This window comes from Gobius niger (assembly GCF_951799975.1).
Source record: "Gobius niger genome assembly, chromosome: 10".
NCBI classification, from domain to species: domain Eukaryota; kingdom Metazoa; phylum Chordata; class Actinopteri; order Gobiiformes; family Gobiidae; genus Gobius; species Gobius niger.
Genome location: NC_136861.1, coordinates 14053073 through 14067870, shown reverse-complemented (window position 1 = coordinate 14067870; position 14798 = coordinate 14053073).

Sequence of the window (14798 nt, the reverse complement as noted above, 5' to 3'; positions counted from 1 at the left end):
CATAGAGCAGCAGTATAGTAGAGCAGTATAAGTGAAGTTATTATAATATTCTATTCTCTGGGGCCAGGACTCCCCCGAAAAAGAGATTCTTAATCTCAGTGGTTAAATAAAGGTCAAATAAGCTAAGGCCAAAATGAGCTTCCTTCGCAGGGTGGCTGGGCGCACCCTTCGAGATCGGGTGAGGAGCTCAGTTACCCGGGAGGAGCTCGGAGTAGAGTCGCTGCTCCTTCACTTTGAAAGGAGCCAGCTGAGGTGGCTAGGGCATCTGTTTTTCGGAGCCTCCTGGTCGCCTCCCGCGGGAGGTGTTCCAGGCATGTCCTATTGGGACGAGGCCTCGTGGAAGGCCCAGGACACGCTGGTGGGACTATGGCCTGGTGTCGCCTTGGTGTCCCCCCAGAACAGCTGGAGGGGGTGTGTGTGGATCGGGAAGTCTGGGCATCTCTGCTGAGACTGCTGCCCCCGCGACCCGCCGAGAGAAATGGATGGTTGGATGGATTATTTTTATTTATTTGACCTTTACTTATACAGTTATTTCTAGGGGAATCCTGGCCCCAGAGCGGATCCTATTAAGTGTTTTCTGTGGTTAGAGAAACTGGAGGAAACCTACACAGACAAGGGGAGAACCTGCAAACCCCACACATATCCTTATATTAGTTCATTGTCAAAATATATGTTTTCTGTTATAGATGGTGAATTGAAATAGAGAACAGCATGGATAGGGAATGGATACTAATACAAAAAATATATATACAATGTAAGTATTTGCATTAAACCCTGTTTAATGAAACCCTGTTTCATTTCTAAAGTGCTACGCCTAAATCGGGGGTCGCCAACCCTTTTTAGTTCACGAGGCACATTCACTTAAAACAAATGGGAGAGAACTACTCACTGTATGATGACACTTGTGTAACTTTGCAACTAAAATGGAGCTCAGCCTGGTCAGTTAGAAGCCAAGATGATAATACATCGCGAGTTTCCTTTTATTGTTCACTATAACATATCTACAAATGTTAAACATATTTGGGGTGGTACTTGGAAAGTCCTACATTAAATCAATCAATACTTTAGTTCCAGAGTTGACAAAAATGCTGCGCCACTGTATTTGAGATTGAGAACATCGCTACATTTTATACAGTGAGTGAGCATAACATTTCCAAATTACACCGATAACGTGTCAGGGGACATTCTGAGTCGTAAGGAATTTGGAGACCTTTATGCTTTATGATACCATGGCTGATGTATCGCATATTACTTGCCCGTTCTGTTTCTTGTGATCCTTTCTGCTGGTTCTATCTGTGAAGAAGTCAGTCCATCACGGCAAGCGCTCACTGAACGGGCCTCTTGCCTGGATCCAAAATGAACTGCAGCGCGGAGTACTGCCGTAGTGTTTTAAATGACTGGCTTTACACTGGTTTAAAGTGTTCTGAAGATGACAGGTGACGTGAGACGTGAGAGCTTTCATCCGCACAGAACAATTTAACCGTCCGTTCAGACCTGAAACCAAAGGCCTTTACAAGAAAAGCTGCTTCTTTCTTCACAACCCGAGTAAAACAGCAACGGGAGGGATTGTTATTTTTATGAGTGTCCCGGCAGGTGTTGTTGATGTCGAAACATTTAAAGCACATATGTAACAGGCCACTCAGACGTAAGAAACTTTAAAGCTGAAATATAGGCCTTTTTCTGCTATGTGAAACTGATGTGTGTTCATTGTTATCTTCTTGAGAGTGGAAAATTGCTTGCGTGTGAAAACAGCAGACATTGTTCAAAGTTAATCCTATTTCAAGTAGCTGGCAAGTCATTGATTTTCTCGTTTGGGGCGGATTAATACTATCAGATACAATAAAACCATCCCAATATATCATGGAGTGTAAAGAGGAGGTAAGGAGAAAGGTATTGCGAAAGAGCAGGTCAGGTTAGGTAAGGGAAAATGTCAAGTGCATACCAATGAATTAGTGTTTCAAGATTATTCAGGGAAGTTAAGCGACAACAGCCTTGACAATGCTATAAGAACCTTTTATGATTGTATTGAATGGTACTGTATTCAAATGGCACATTGGTTGAGTGGTCAGGGAACGATGGGTCAATTGCAGAGGACACATTTCCCTTCAGGGACAATGAACTTTACTCCAACCTAATTCATTCATTTGTTTTATCCAGATAAATCTAGTCGAGGTTATCCATTTTTTTTTTTACCGTGGTCATTGAGGGACATCGTTTCCAATTATTCCCAGTTGTTCAATTAAAGACACAAAGACCGCTAAGTAAGGTCAAGGTTAAGAGAGTCAGTGTGAATGCTTCTCTGTGGCAGTTTCTGAAATTAGATCCACTATTATCAGTTCCAGCGTGAAGCAGAGTCACACAGGAGGAAAACTATCAGCGGATGACGGACTAATTGGGTCACTTTAGTCCGGGTTGTGTCCTCAGAAATGTGAGAGGAAGTGGGATGACGCCTCGCTGATGTGATACAGACCAAGAATGCCAGAAGTGCGGGATAAACTACAAGTCCCTTTGTAGTACACAGCCTAAAGATTTCTATTTCAGTTGGAGGGCAGGTGCCGATACAACTCTATGGGAGAGAAACAGCTTTTGAAAGAAATGTCCAAATCTTTTTCCTGATCATTGTATGTTAGTGATTGGATTCACAAACCTGCCACATTATTTTGGCTACTGGTCAAAATCGCGCACATGTTTTGGAATACTGTCTCCACTTTTGGACGCCTTTTTGAGGATATAATTAGAGCATAGTTCATATGAGCTGGAAGAGAGGACTTTGAACTTTGTGACAGTTTTCAGTTTCATGTAAATTGACTCGGTGCATAACTTTAAATCATAACAATGCCGCCCAAGAAGAAGACTTCCTGTTTCGATCCAGCACGCCAAAATAAAAGCACACAGCTCGCCTCATTTATTAGTTCAACCGGTACTTGCAACATTACAAGAATATAACTAAATATACACATTTTAAGTGTTATGTCTGTTCATAGTTAGGCAGAAAGAAAGTTGAACTAACTAACTGCTGAACTGATGAATAAAATGGTGCTTTTATTTGTTGGTGTTGTTATGATTTTAAGTCAGGCACAGAGTCAATTACGGAGAAATGCATTGTGACAGTCACCAGCAGCCCACCACCTCAGTTTGAAATAATAGGATTTTTAGAATGTTGTGAGGTCCCATGAACACAACCTCTAACAAATAAACATTCACCTGGAAACAAAGCAAATACCTCATCTTCAAAATAACAAGCAGGGCTCCAGACTAGCATTTTTGCTTGGCTGCACCGGTACGAGTAAGTATTATCATGTCGGCGTACCAGGGCATAATTTAAACATATGACTTTGAAATGTCTGAAAGTTTCCTTCAAGCGCGATTCATTGCCAAAACTTAACAAGATTGAATATCTCGCAATTTGCCTCATCAATTCCTCCTCTAGAGTGATGCATGTTGAAAACTCCGCTAAAATCCTAAACTGTGGGGGCCAGAGTGTTTAAAGTGTGGACAGACAGCTTAAGCCTGAGCTTCTGCTGAGGCCGTTCTGAGACTGATGAGTAGAACACAGCAGCAGCAAGTGAGAGGAGTGAGTTTTTAGTGATCTTAAAATGATCATCAGAGTAAATTCTCCTTCGAGTTCGAGCTGTGCACATTCTGATCAGAGTTTACAGTGATAACAATTGTTATTTAAATCATTACCTGTAAGAGGCATGTGCACCAGTGATGTATCCGACTTGCGTCCCAGTATAGCAGTTGTCCACGGATCTCCCCTCTTTATCCAAAGCCATCTTGAAGCTCTTTCTGATGCTTCTGCTGCAGCTCTGATGGCTTTTTTCTTCAATGACCCACTCATGCCCAGCCGTATAGGCTCTGTCGAGGGAACACCCAGCAAAGCCCCTGCATCCAACTTCTACAGGCTGGCAGTTTGCCCTCCATCCATTCCTCCGGCAATCCTCCACCAGCTGTATTGGAAATTTGAGTTGTTGAAATCAACCATCAACTGCCAATAGCTTATGTATACAGTATATTTCACACAAAAAAACACAAACATTTTTTTCTTCATCATATTTCTCAAAAACAAAATTTTCTCTCATGTTTCCTTATGCATTTCATTTTATATTATTTAGTTTGTGAGTACCCTATTTTAATAAGTCCTAGCTAATCCCTAGCTATAATCAACCTATACTGTTTATCTACCTCTACTTATTCATAATTTTTTCTCCACTTTTTCACATGGTGACACTTTTCACCATGTGTCCCCCTTTCACTAAAACTAATTTTCAATAATATCAGTAAAAACAAAACAGAATAGATATAAAGAAAATATGTGGGGATTTCCATTGTCTCTAGCATTGAGGGTAGAAGAACAATATAAAACGTTTTTTTCCGAGGGATTTTTTTTAACATCTATATGATTTTTGAATGTCAAAAAACAAGGCCAGATTATTATTATTATTATCTTTTTTTTTTTTTTACAGATTTTTCTACTAATAAACAGCTTATGTTGAAACTAAACGAGATAACCAAAATATTCAGATTTCATCACTGAAAATATGGGACATTTGTGGAATTTTTTGTAAAAGTTTAGCAATAGGTTAATCCTCCAGCCAGGTGTTTTTTTCTCATATTCACGTCAGTCATCTACAGCAAAAGCTACTAATTAATATCTCAAATTTAAAATAGTTTCCCTATCCACGCCTTAAATGAGCGACTCTTCCCGTAAACATGTCGTGTTTTATTTTAGTCTGCCGTGAGTATTTTGTTGTCGTCGTATCCAGAGACAGGCTGCACACGGGATCACCCTGGGCCCGTCCCGGAGGTGGTATCACAGACTGTGGAGGATAATTAGTCCACACGCTTTAATGCTTTGTGCTGCCAATTAATTAATATCAACACAAACCTCATCATGTGTGTAAAGACTGACTCTCTGACTGTCTCTCAATCCAGAATCCGAGCCAATAAACGTCGCCCCCCATTCATGTTTGTATTTTTCTCTCACGAAATCACATAAACACCCCTGATAAGAGATCTCGCCTGTCAACAACTACTGCGCGGCATTTAATAGGTGCCGCAGGATGATATTCTGCCGTGATGTTTACTCTATCTCTGCGGCTCTGGTGGATGGACACATATTTCCCAAAGGCATTAAAGAGAGCGAGCGAGTTGTGTGCACCCGATCTGATAAGAGGGATAGATTGAGTGGTTTGGCAGCAATTTTTCACCATCAATTGGCAGGTCTTTTAAATTGGAATGTGGACTCCTTGGGCTGCTATGAATGGAGACCTAAAAGCCAAGTGAATCCTATTGACGAGCAGAAATTATATGAAATGATACAATGATAATGATACTAAGAACAGAAGTCTTTTCTTTACTTAGACATTATCACAAATTGTGTAAAACGTAAACTATCAATGCTTCAATTATCCCTAATAATATGTCCACTTATGGTGGTTCACAATATGATGGTATAAGTAAACGTTTTTCAACTTTAGCCAGATCGCATTTGCCTTGGCCAAAGTGAGATTTTGAACGTCTTTCTGAAAAATGTAGCCAATGACACTTTTTCCACAATTTTCAATGCAGGTCATACTTTGTCTCTGTGTAGTCTACAATGCAGAACAAAAGTTGCTGCAAGCATTTAAAGCAATCCTACGTAACTGTTTGCCTTAATAAATCCTTTTCGTTGTCCCTCTGGGGGTAATACAATACAATGGGATGATCGGAGGGTCTTTTATCTCCCCCTGGTGTCTCGGGCCAGAAAACTACAATTGCAACTTGATTGCCACCGGACCGGAGCCACCAATACACACTAATCAAATCACAAAGAAGAGGCTAACAGGCTAGCAGGCAAAGCTAACTGTGGGCTAGCGCCACTTAAACAGTATTTATAGCCAAGTTTGAGTGAAAAAAAATATTTACATTGTGTAATTGGATGTACCTTACCCTGCTCTCCCTTCGCCTTTTCTGTCAGCGTAGAATTTACTCTCACGGACAATTAATAAGTTAAAAAGTCGCAACTTGCTACGACACCTGCAGTTGCGCTTATGGCCTCTCGAGGCAGGAGCTTAGTACTGCTTTAATTAGAGCAATGCCTCTCAGTGCTTTCGTTGATGACCTTCAAGGAATTAACCTTTTTTTCTCAGATACCCATCTGTGAGAATGGACCTCTCATCATCAGGTATTTACGAGAATATTTTTCCCAGGATAGTTGGTATTTCAACCAGTCACAAGTGAAACGTGACACATATATCAACCAATCAGCTTAACCCTCACCCTGCCCTAGCCTTAAGGATAGTGTGCTGGTGCCTAATCTAAACACGTCTCGGATTGGATAATTAATGTCCACTGTTTACCAACTTTCCTAGGAAAATATTTTTGCTCCTGGCCAGCCAGATGCTCCTCCTTTCTGTTCAAAGAAGAACCGTCTGGGCAGCTGCTGGCAGCCAATAATTTCCCGATTTTACCCATATCGTTCCGAGAGATGGGAGTTCATCGCATCAAGAGACGCAAGCCGTCACCGCACTCTTCCAAAATACTAAAGATGTTTTTCTCTGCTCTTTCGTCTCTTTAAAATAATATAAGTACTATAAGTAATATAAGTAAGTTCAGTAGGCCAGGCAAATTAATCTGGCCTTCACTAAAACCTTTAAGAAGTGGGCTGATCGGCAAGTGACGAGGCTAGAGATAGTTGTGCTGCTCAAAGACTGCGGAACAAAGACTTGGCATCAAGTCCTTTGAGCTTCTTTTTGTGGAGTCTGGTTTTACGCACAGGGAGACTAAATAGACTGGCAGATGGATGCTGCGCTTACTCTTTCATAGCGTTCATTCTTCTGTATTCACATGTTGTGTATTCATCAAGTCTGAAAATGTTATCCTCTTTAATAATCGAGCGATAAGTCGATAAAGTAATTATCACAACAGGCTTCTTGTTAACAGTGTCAAAATTGCGATAAAGGTTACCACCCCTAAAAGTCCAGCAATGGACTTTGAATTTGGTACAGATGTTGAGAACACCAATTGGAATAAGGCAATGTCTGGTCAAAGTAAATTTTATGAACCATTCTAATAGTTGACAGACTATAATCGGCAACATTTTAAAAGCTCCCTGTTGTCAACGATAAGACTGTAAAGCTCCTCACCATTTATACAGTGAGCAGAATATTCTGACAAAATCATCTTATTAAAACTTCCCTTACCTCGCAAGGCAGATGTTAATGCTGGTTTGGGTGTTCTTGGTTAGCCAGGCAGACCAAACAGCTGTCAGCTCATTCCTGTAGAAACGGTAACACCTCTAATAATACAACCTGTAGAGACGCAGCGGGACGCGCAAGACTGCGTTTCATTAATAAACCTGCTGTAGCTGACGAGAACAGGTGAGGAATTTTGTCACCTTCAGAAACAGATGCTCAAGTTTATTAAGAAGTTTGAAATTTCCTCACACCAAAGTCGTGTGTTGCCCAAATTGGCGCAAACTGTTGGAGCAATGTTGACCACATGTACTACAGTGAACACAAGTGAATGGCTTCCCAACATGAGTCAAGAAACGCTCTCACAAAGACGACAAGTGAGTGAGTGATTACAGCCGGATCGTCCTGAAAGTAAAGATGAGTCATACTTTTTGGAAGGTTAGGCGAGCACTTCTCTCCCCGGGGAGAAATTGTGAGCAGGTTGTCAGGCACAGTGGGGACCCCTTTTCCAAAGCTTGAACCAGGACCTCTGTCAGAAGTGTTGTGCATGCTTCAGCTGGTGTGAAGAAAGAGTGCAATATAAAGACATTGTGGTTGAGCCGCTAGCGCGCTCGCCTCGCCACAAATAAAGGTCATGGGTTTGATTTCTGGACTATGTAGAAAAAGAAAGGTAGAAAAGGTCTCTATTGTCTTTGCAAAATTAATCACAATGAAATTATCTTTGAGAGCACTTGCACATCCATCCATCCATCCATCCATCCATCCATCCATTTTCTTCCACTTGTCCGTTTCCGGGTCGTGGGGACTGCTGTTGGAGCTGCCCAAATCACATTGCACCAGCCCCTTGTGGCTCCTCCTGCAGGTGGTGGGTCCACAGAAGGACGGCCTCATGGGTCTAACCGGGCCTGTTGGTCTCTCATAAGGGGCTTCTGAACCGCTCTTCGTCTGACCCGTCACCTCGGACCTGTTTGCCAGTCCTCCAAATCCATACGACACAAGTGGTCGTTTGTCTTATCCCTGAATTACGACCATATAAGACGTCTACTAAAACAGCGCCCCCAAGCTCCCATTGAGGGTATGTACATTACATTCAACCCAATTCAGAAACAACTTTATTTTACGTAGTGTATCTGAACAACTTTGACGACGATTCCAAAAGTCAAATGCAAGGAAATGAATCACAAACTTGCAAAAATTAGCCCCAATTGCAATATATGTGAGGGCAAATAGCAGTCCCAGGTCTTCAGCCCTGCCACACCTGTGGAAGAACTGAACGTCCAGCTGTGCCAAAGGCTCTCCAAGCGTGCACTGCGCCATTACGCATCACACCTCCCCAACCGCAGCAGCAGCCACAATTTACCGCTCTTATATATTATATTATATTATATTATATTATATGGGTAAGCTAGGTTACTCACAACAACAGCGACACCAAAGCATTACTTACTATTGATGTCTTCGTGAGTCCTTCTCCTCCATATGCGTCACTGCCAACTCCATAGCTCTCCTGTCCACTTCCATCGCTGTCCTCAAACGTCCTCGTGTTGTCAGAATCCGTGTCACCCGTACGTCCGGTTGTCCGGTGACCGCAGCGAGCCTCGGATCCGCGCCGGGTTTACCCATATAATATAATATAATATATAAGAGCGGTAAATTGTGGCTGCTGCTGCGGTTGGGGAGGTGTGATGCGTTATGGCGCAGTGCACGCTTGGAGAGCCTTTGGCACAGCTGGACGTTCAGTTCTTCCACAGGTGTGGCAGGGCTGAAGACCTGGGACTGCGATTTGCCATAACATATATTGCAATTGGGGCTAATTTTGCAAGTTTGTGATTCATTTCTTTGCTTTGACTTTTGGAATCGTCGTCAATGTTGTTCAGATACACTACGTAAAATAAAGTCGTTTCTGAATTGGGTTGAATGTAATGTACATACCCTCAATGGGAGCTTGGGGGCGCTGTTTTAGTAGACGTCTTATATGGTCGTAATTCAGGAATAAGACAAACGACCACTTGTCTCGTTTTCTATTGGAGGACAGTCTCCATGGGAGACCCTACCAGGGGCACGAAGCCCCCGACAACAGAGCTCCCAGGATCATTCGGGTTCTCAAACCCCTCCACCATGTTATGGTGGCGGTTCCAGGAGGGGAGCACTTGCACAGCAGCATGAAATACATAAAGAAAAAATGTGTATAAATATCATAAAAGTAATTTCCAGTGCTCACCTGCAACTTACAACTGGCCTCATGACGTGTCCATTGAACTTCCAACACCGCCTGGGGAAGAAGCTCCTTCTCAGTCTCTCCTTCCTGGCCTTGAGAACCCTGAGATGGCCAGAGGGAAGTGCTTCAATAAAGGAGTGTGAGTGCTGTCAGCGCAGATATTTCGTGCCCTGTTCTTGAGGCGGGTGGAATAAATCTGTTCAAGAGAAGGTAGGAGAAGGTAATCATCTATGCAGACTTGACTACTCGTGGCAGGTCTTTCTTACTGTGGGCGAGTTTCACAGGAAATATTAAAACTAAATTTACATAAGGTCTGACTCCATCAGATCAATTTAAACACATTTAAACAGTTAAGTTTAAAATATTAAAGTATCAAAAAGGTCTTGCCAGCATATTCGTTGATCCCAAGGTCCGAGTAGAAACCACCATAATTCAGTAGCTTTAGTCAAGGAGATTTTATTCCCTATAACAATTACAATTTCTAAACACAGATTTATCTGAATGCTAAGTCCCTAACAATATGCACGGTGCTCGAATGGGGCAGTCCCAAGAAAACGGCACCGTCTAACTGCGCTCTTACAAATATATTTCAGAAAAAATGTGACGTTCACGAGGAGATAAGAGATGAGTGGAGCTCACGAGGAGATAGGAGATAGTGATGCGCGGGTCAGGGTTTTTTTCAACCCGCGGGTCCCGCATTTGGAGCAGGTTCTAACCCGACCCGGCCCGCCCCGCAACGTTGTTCTATTTTTACAGCCCGCCCCGCCCCGCCCCGCACCGCACCCGCACCCGCACCCGCAACCATTAAAAATTACGCGTTACAACTATGATCCGTATGAACAGCAACGGCGTGTCAGCCCCTCGCGCGCGCGCGCGCTCTCTCTCTCTCTCTCTCTCTCTCCCCCTCCGAAGAGCGCTGGGCAAGAGGGAGAGAGGAAGAGAGCAGAGGTCGGCCTAACGCGAAGTCACACACAGTCGCACATACGGTGGAAAATAGGAAACATGAGCTCCACAAAAGCGTTCTCTGGATCACAAGCTGCAAAACGCTGCTTGTTTTATGAAAATCCGACGTATATTTACGCTAAAAACCTGCTGTAAAGACGACGGAATAAGTTGTGAATGAATTCAATGAATGCGCGTACGGAGGCATAGAGTGCCCGCGACCGGCATTTTTTGACCCGCCCCAACCCGCCCCGCGATCGAAGGAGAATTTCACGACCCGACCCGACCCGAACCGCGGGCAGACCGCGGGGCCCGCGGTGGAACCCGCAACCCGCGCATCACTAATAGGAGATGAGTGGAGCTCACGAGGAGATGAGTGGAGCTCGGGCCAAGGTCATCAAGCCTTTCTCTCAGCTGTTTTACACTAGAAGTGTCTTCCTGTTGCCTTATTTGGAGTTATTTTTCACAGCTCTGGTGAGGGCACCGAACGTCTCCACAGGTTTAGGCAAAAGAATGCAAGAGCAAGAAATGGGGTATTGTTACGGCGATGTGCGTGTGAAAAGATTGGTTTCAACTGAAACTTAAAACGCATAGATTAAACTCAAATCAAAAACATTCAATAGCATTATAGAATATAACATTAGCTAAAAGCATCAATTTCCCACAGTACACAGCACTACAGTAGAAGTTGGTGAGTATACTCTTTGTCAAAGCAGCCTTCCTAAGGGACCGCAGGAGGTAAAGCCATTGTTAACCCTTCTCCACCAGCCCCTGATGTTAGTCCTAGATATGGATGTAAAGATATTTAAAGCAATATAGTCCTTTCTGTAAGGATTTTGTGTGTTCTCCACATCTGGATGGGTTTCCTTTGGGTGCTCTAGTTACTCCCATGGACTTAAATCTAAAGCCTCCTGCTTGGTATAGTCCTGATCACAATCCCGACACCACATTAAACATCAAACAAACTTTTGTCACAATAAAGTCTACACTTACACACACAAGTACTAAACTTTTAAAAGATATGCTCCATTTCCTCACTGACACCTCTGTAATGTGAGCTGCTCACTGTTTGACCAGTGCACATGAGTTTGAGGTTGTCATAAAGGCCACATCACCAGCTGCTGCTGGACAGGGACTGCATTCAATATTTACAAGTGTCGATAAGTCCATCTGCTGAAACAGCGTGAGGAGTGGGACACTTATATTATGCTTTCCCAATATTAAACATTCATATTTCAGGGGAAATGGATAGGTAAGTACAAGTACAGTTGAAGTAAAGTTGACCATATTATTAACAGTATGGATTTGGATGACAATATCTCAAAGTCAATCTGTGCAAGATCTCTTTCTTATGTGTTTCAAAGGTTTTTAAAAAGCACTGGATTAGTTTCCCTTCTTCCTTTTATTCCCTTAAACGGTTACTCACTTCTCCTGATGGGTTGATCAAAAGCACTAAGTTTCCATATAAATGGAAAGTAGTCCACTGTATCCATAAGGCATTATTTTTCTACAAATCTTTCAATTAAGTCATTCACACACATTTCATTTCTATGCATGATGCTTTTTTCCATTTCTTTTCCTGCAGGCTTGGATCTGGCGGAACCCTTTGTTGTTGGTTAAAGATGGATTTTGCATAACATTAAGTTGCATTTGAAAGTAATTGCAAACTAGACACAAAGGAAGAAGATATTATGACAAATGCCAGAATGAGTAATGAGCTGCATATGTTTATTTTCCTATTGTAAAGTTGCTTTCTGTACATGTTGTCACGTCGTGCGCCTGCAGGGCTTGCTATATATTTCCGAGGTGTGATGCTTGTTTGGGTCCTAATGTCACGGCACACAGTGGGGCTTGTCTGGGTAATGGAAGCGAATTGTGTAATAAGGGGAAAAAAAAGTTTGTGCCACCTTTACCTGAACTTTGGATCCTGTGACAAGTTATAGAAAGGAAATCATAACGCTAACATATAATTTGCTTTGAGTTCTACAAGCCACAAACACTGTGCTGTAATGGATTCTTCTTCTTATAGTTGACAGATGCTGTAAAATAATATTCTTGTGATGCCTATGACTATGAGTGTTAGCTTAGACAGATGTTTACACACCGACACTCATTTTCAAAATATGACCTTACTAATAGGAGTCAGTCAGTCTGGAGTGAACAAAAGGAAGATAGGAACTGCAACGGGGCGGCACGGTAGCGCAGCATTTAGAACCTCCGCTTCAAAGCCAGAAGGTCCCGGATTCGATTCCCACCTTTCTGTGTGGAGTTTGCATGTTCTCCCTGTGTCTGCGATGGTTTCCACCGCCTACTACGGTTTACCCTACCACTATAAACATGTGCAATCGGTGAATCCTCCAGCCAGGTGATTCTGACCATCAGCCTGGGTCCACATCTGGAGATGGGTCCGCGGGCGCGACACTGCCGTTGCTCACTGCTTCTAACAGGTTGCCCCAGCGGCATCGAAGGATAGGTCAAATGCAGACGACAAATTTCCCTACGGGACAACAAAACGGACCCATCCAAAATACGGCTCAAGTAACAAAAGCTAGTGGTTCATCGCCTTGCTAGTGTTGTGCAACAGCAATAGTCTTAGCGCTTTTCCAAGTGGCTTTACAAATTCATTCATTATTCATCCACTCCCTACAGTCAGTGTTGGTTTGTACAGTGCCTCTCGTAAGCATTTATACACCTTGAACTTTTCCACAATTTTTCATGTTTACAACCCTAAACATGAAGATTTTATTTTGATTTTTTTACTGAACGTTCACACACAAGTAACAGACAACTGTGAAGTGAAAGTGAAATGATAGTACATGATTCTGTTATTTTTCAAAAAATAGAAAACTGAAAAGAGGGGCGTGCATAAGTATTCATACAGCATGAATGAATACTTTGTGGAGCCCCCTTTTGCTTCAATAACAGCAGCAAGTCTTGGGGTCCTCCCCGTATATTTGACACTGGGGATGGTGCACTCAGGACGATGAGTAGTGTTAGGTTTGCTCCATACATAACGTTTTGCATTTGGTCCAAAAAGTTTTTTTGTCTCATCTGACCAAAGCTCCTTCTTCCACATGGAGCTGTGTCCTCCATATGACTTCTAGCAAACTTCAAACAGGATTTCTTATGGCCTCCTTTCAATAACGGCTTTCTTCTTCCACTCGTCCATGAAGGCCAGATTTGTTTAGAGCACAACTATAGTTGTCCCATGTACAGATTCCCCCAGCTCAGCGGCAGGACTTCACAGCTCCTCCAGAGTTATCTTGGGGCACTTGGTTGTACATCTTACCAGTGTCCTCCTTGTTTGATCTAATATTTTAGATGGGCGACCGTGTCTTGGTAAGTTGGCAGTGGTGCTACACTCTTTCCATTTCTGAATGATGGATTGAACAGTGCTCCGGGAGATGTTTAAATCTTGGGAAATCTTTGTGTAACTTAACGCTCCTTTAAACTTCTCCACAGCTTTATCCCTGACCTTTCTGGTGCTCCTTGGCCTTCATGATGTTGTTTAGTGACCAATACACTCCGACCACAGCTCTGAGGGCCTAACAGCTGAAATTATACTGAGAGTAGATTACACACAGGCCTCTATTTAATGGTTAGGCCAAGGAGTGAACATTCTGGAGTCATTAGGAATGTTATAAAGGCAATTTAATGCACTTAGAAAATGCTGTATGAATACTTATGCACGCCCCACTTTTCACTTTTCTATTTTTTGAAAAATAACAGAATCATGTATAATTTTGCTTTCACTTCACAGTTGTCTGTTACTTGTCTGTGAACGTTCAGTTAAAAAATCTAAATAAAATCTTTATGTTTAGGGTTGTAAACATGACAAAATGTGCAAAAGTTCAAGGTGTATGAATACTTTCGAGAGGCACTGTATGTAGGCAGCCTCATTTGCCCTGCTCTGGGGTGGATTGACGGAAGTAGACTCTACTTGTGTTACAGTATACCTTTCAGGGTTCATTTTGTCTGACACAAGGGTTAGAGATGGTAAAGATTCCACATCTCTAACCCTAGTGTCTGACAAAATGAACCCTGACAGGTATACTGGAAGTACTTGTCTTGTTCAATGATGTGTTTTATCTTTTGTGCTATAACGTTTCAAAACTGGTTCCCCAATGCTATTGCTATGTCCATATTAAATAAATAAATAAAGCAAGGCTGCCAATCTTCCAACCACTCCCACACCACTTAAACAAGCTTGCAGCACCAGCTATTCCCACAGTCTCCCATTTTGGGACTAACCACATAGCCTCCATGATCAGATGAGCTCGGGTGTTATTGGTGTATGAGTGGTGCCGGGTCTTAGAGGCTATTGGCTCAAAATAACAGCTGTGTCCAGGACTGAAATTGCTACATTGAAGAAGGAACAAAAAGGGAATGGCCTTCTTTAAAGTGCATGAAACGTGTAAAAGTAATCTAAGCTCTTTTATCAGTAAGAAGCAGTGTGGGACTAC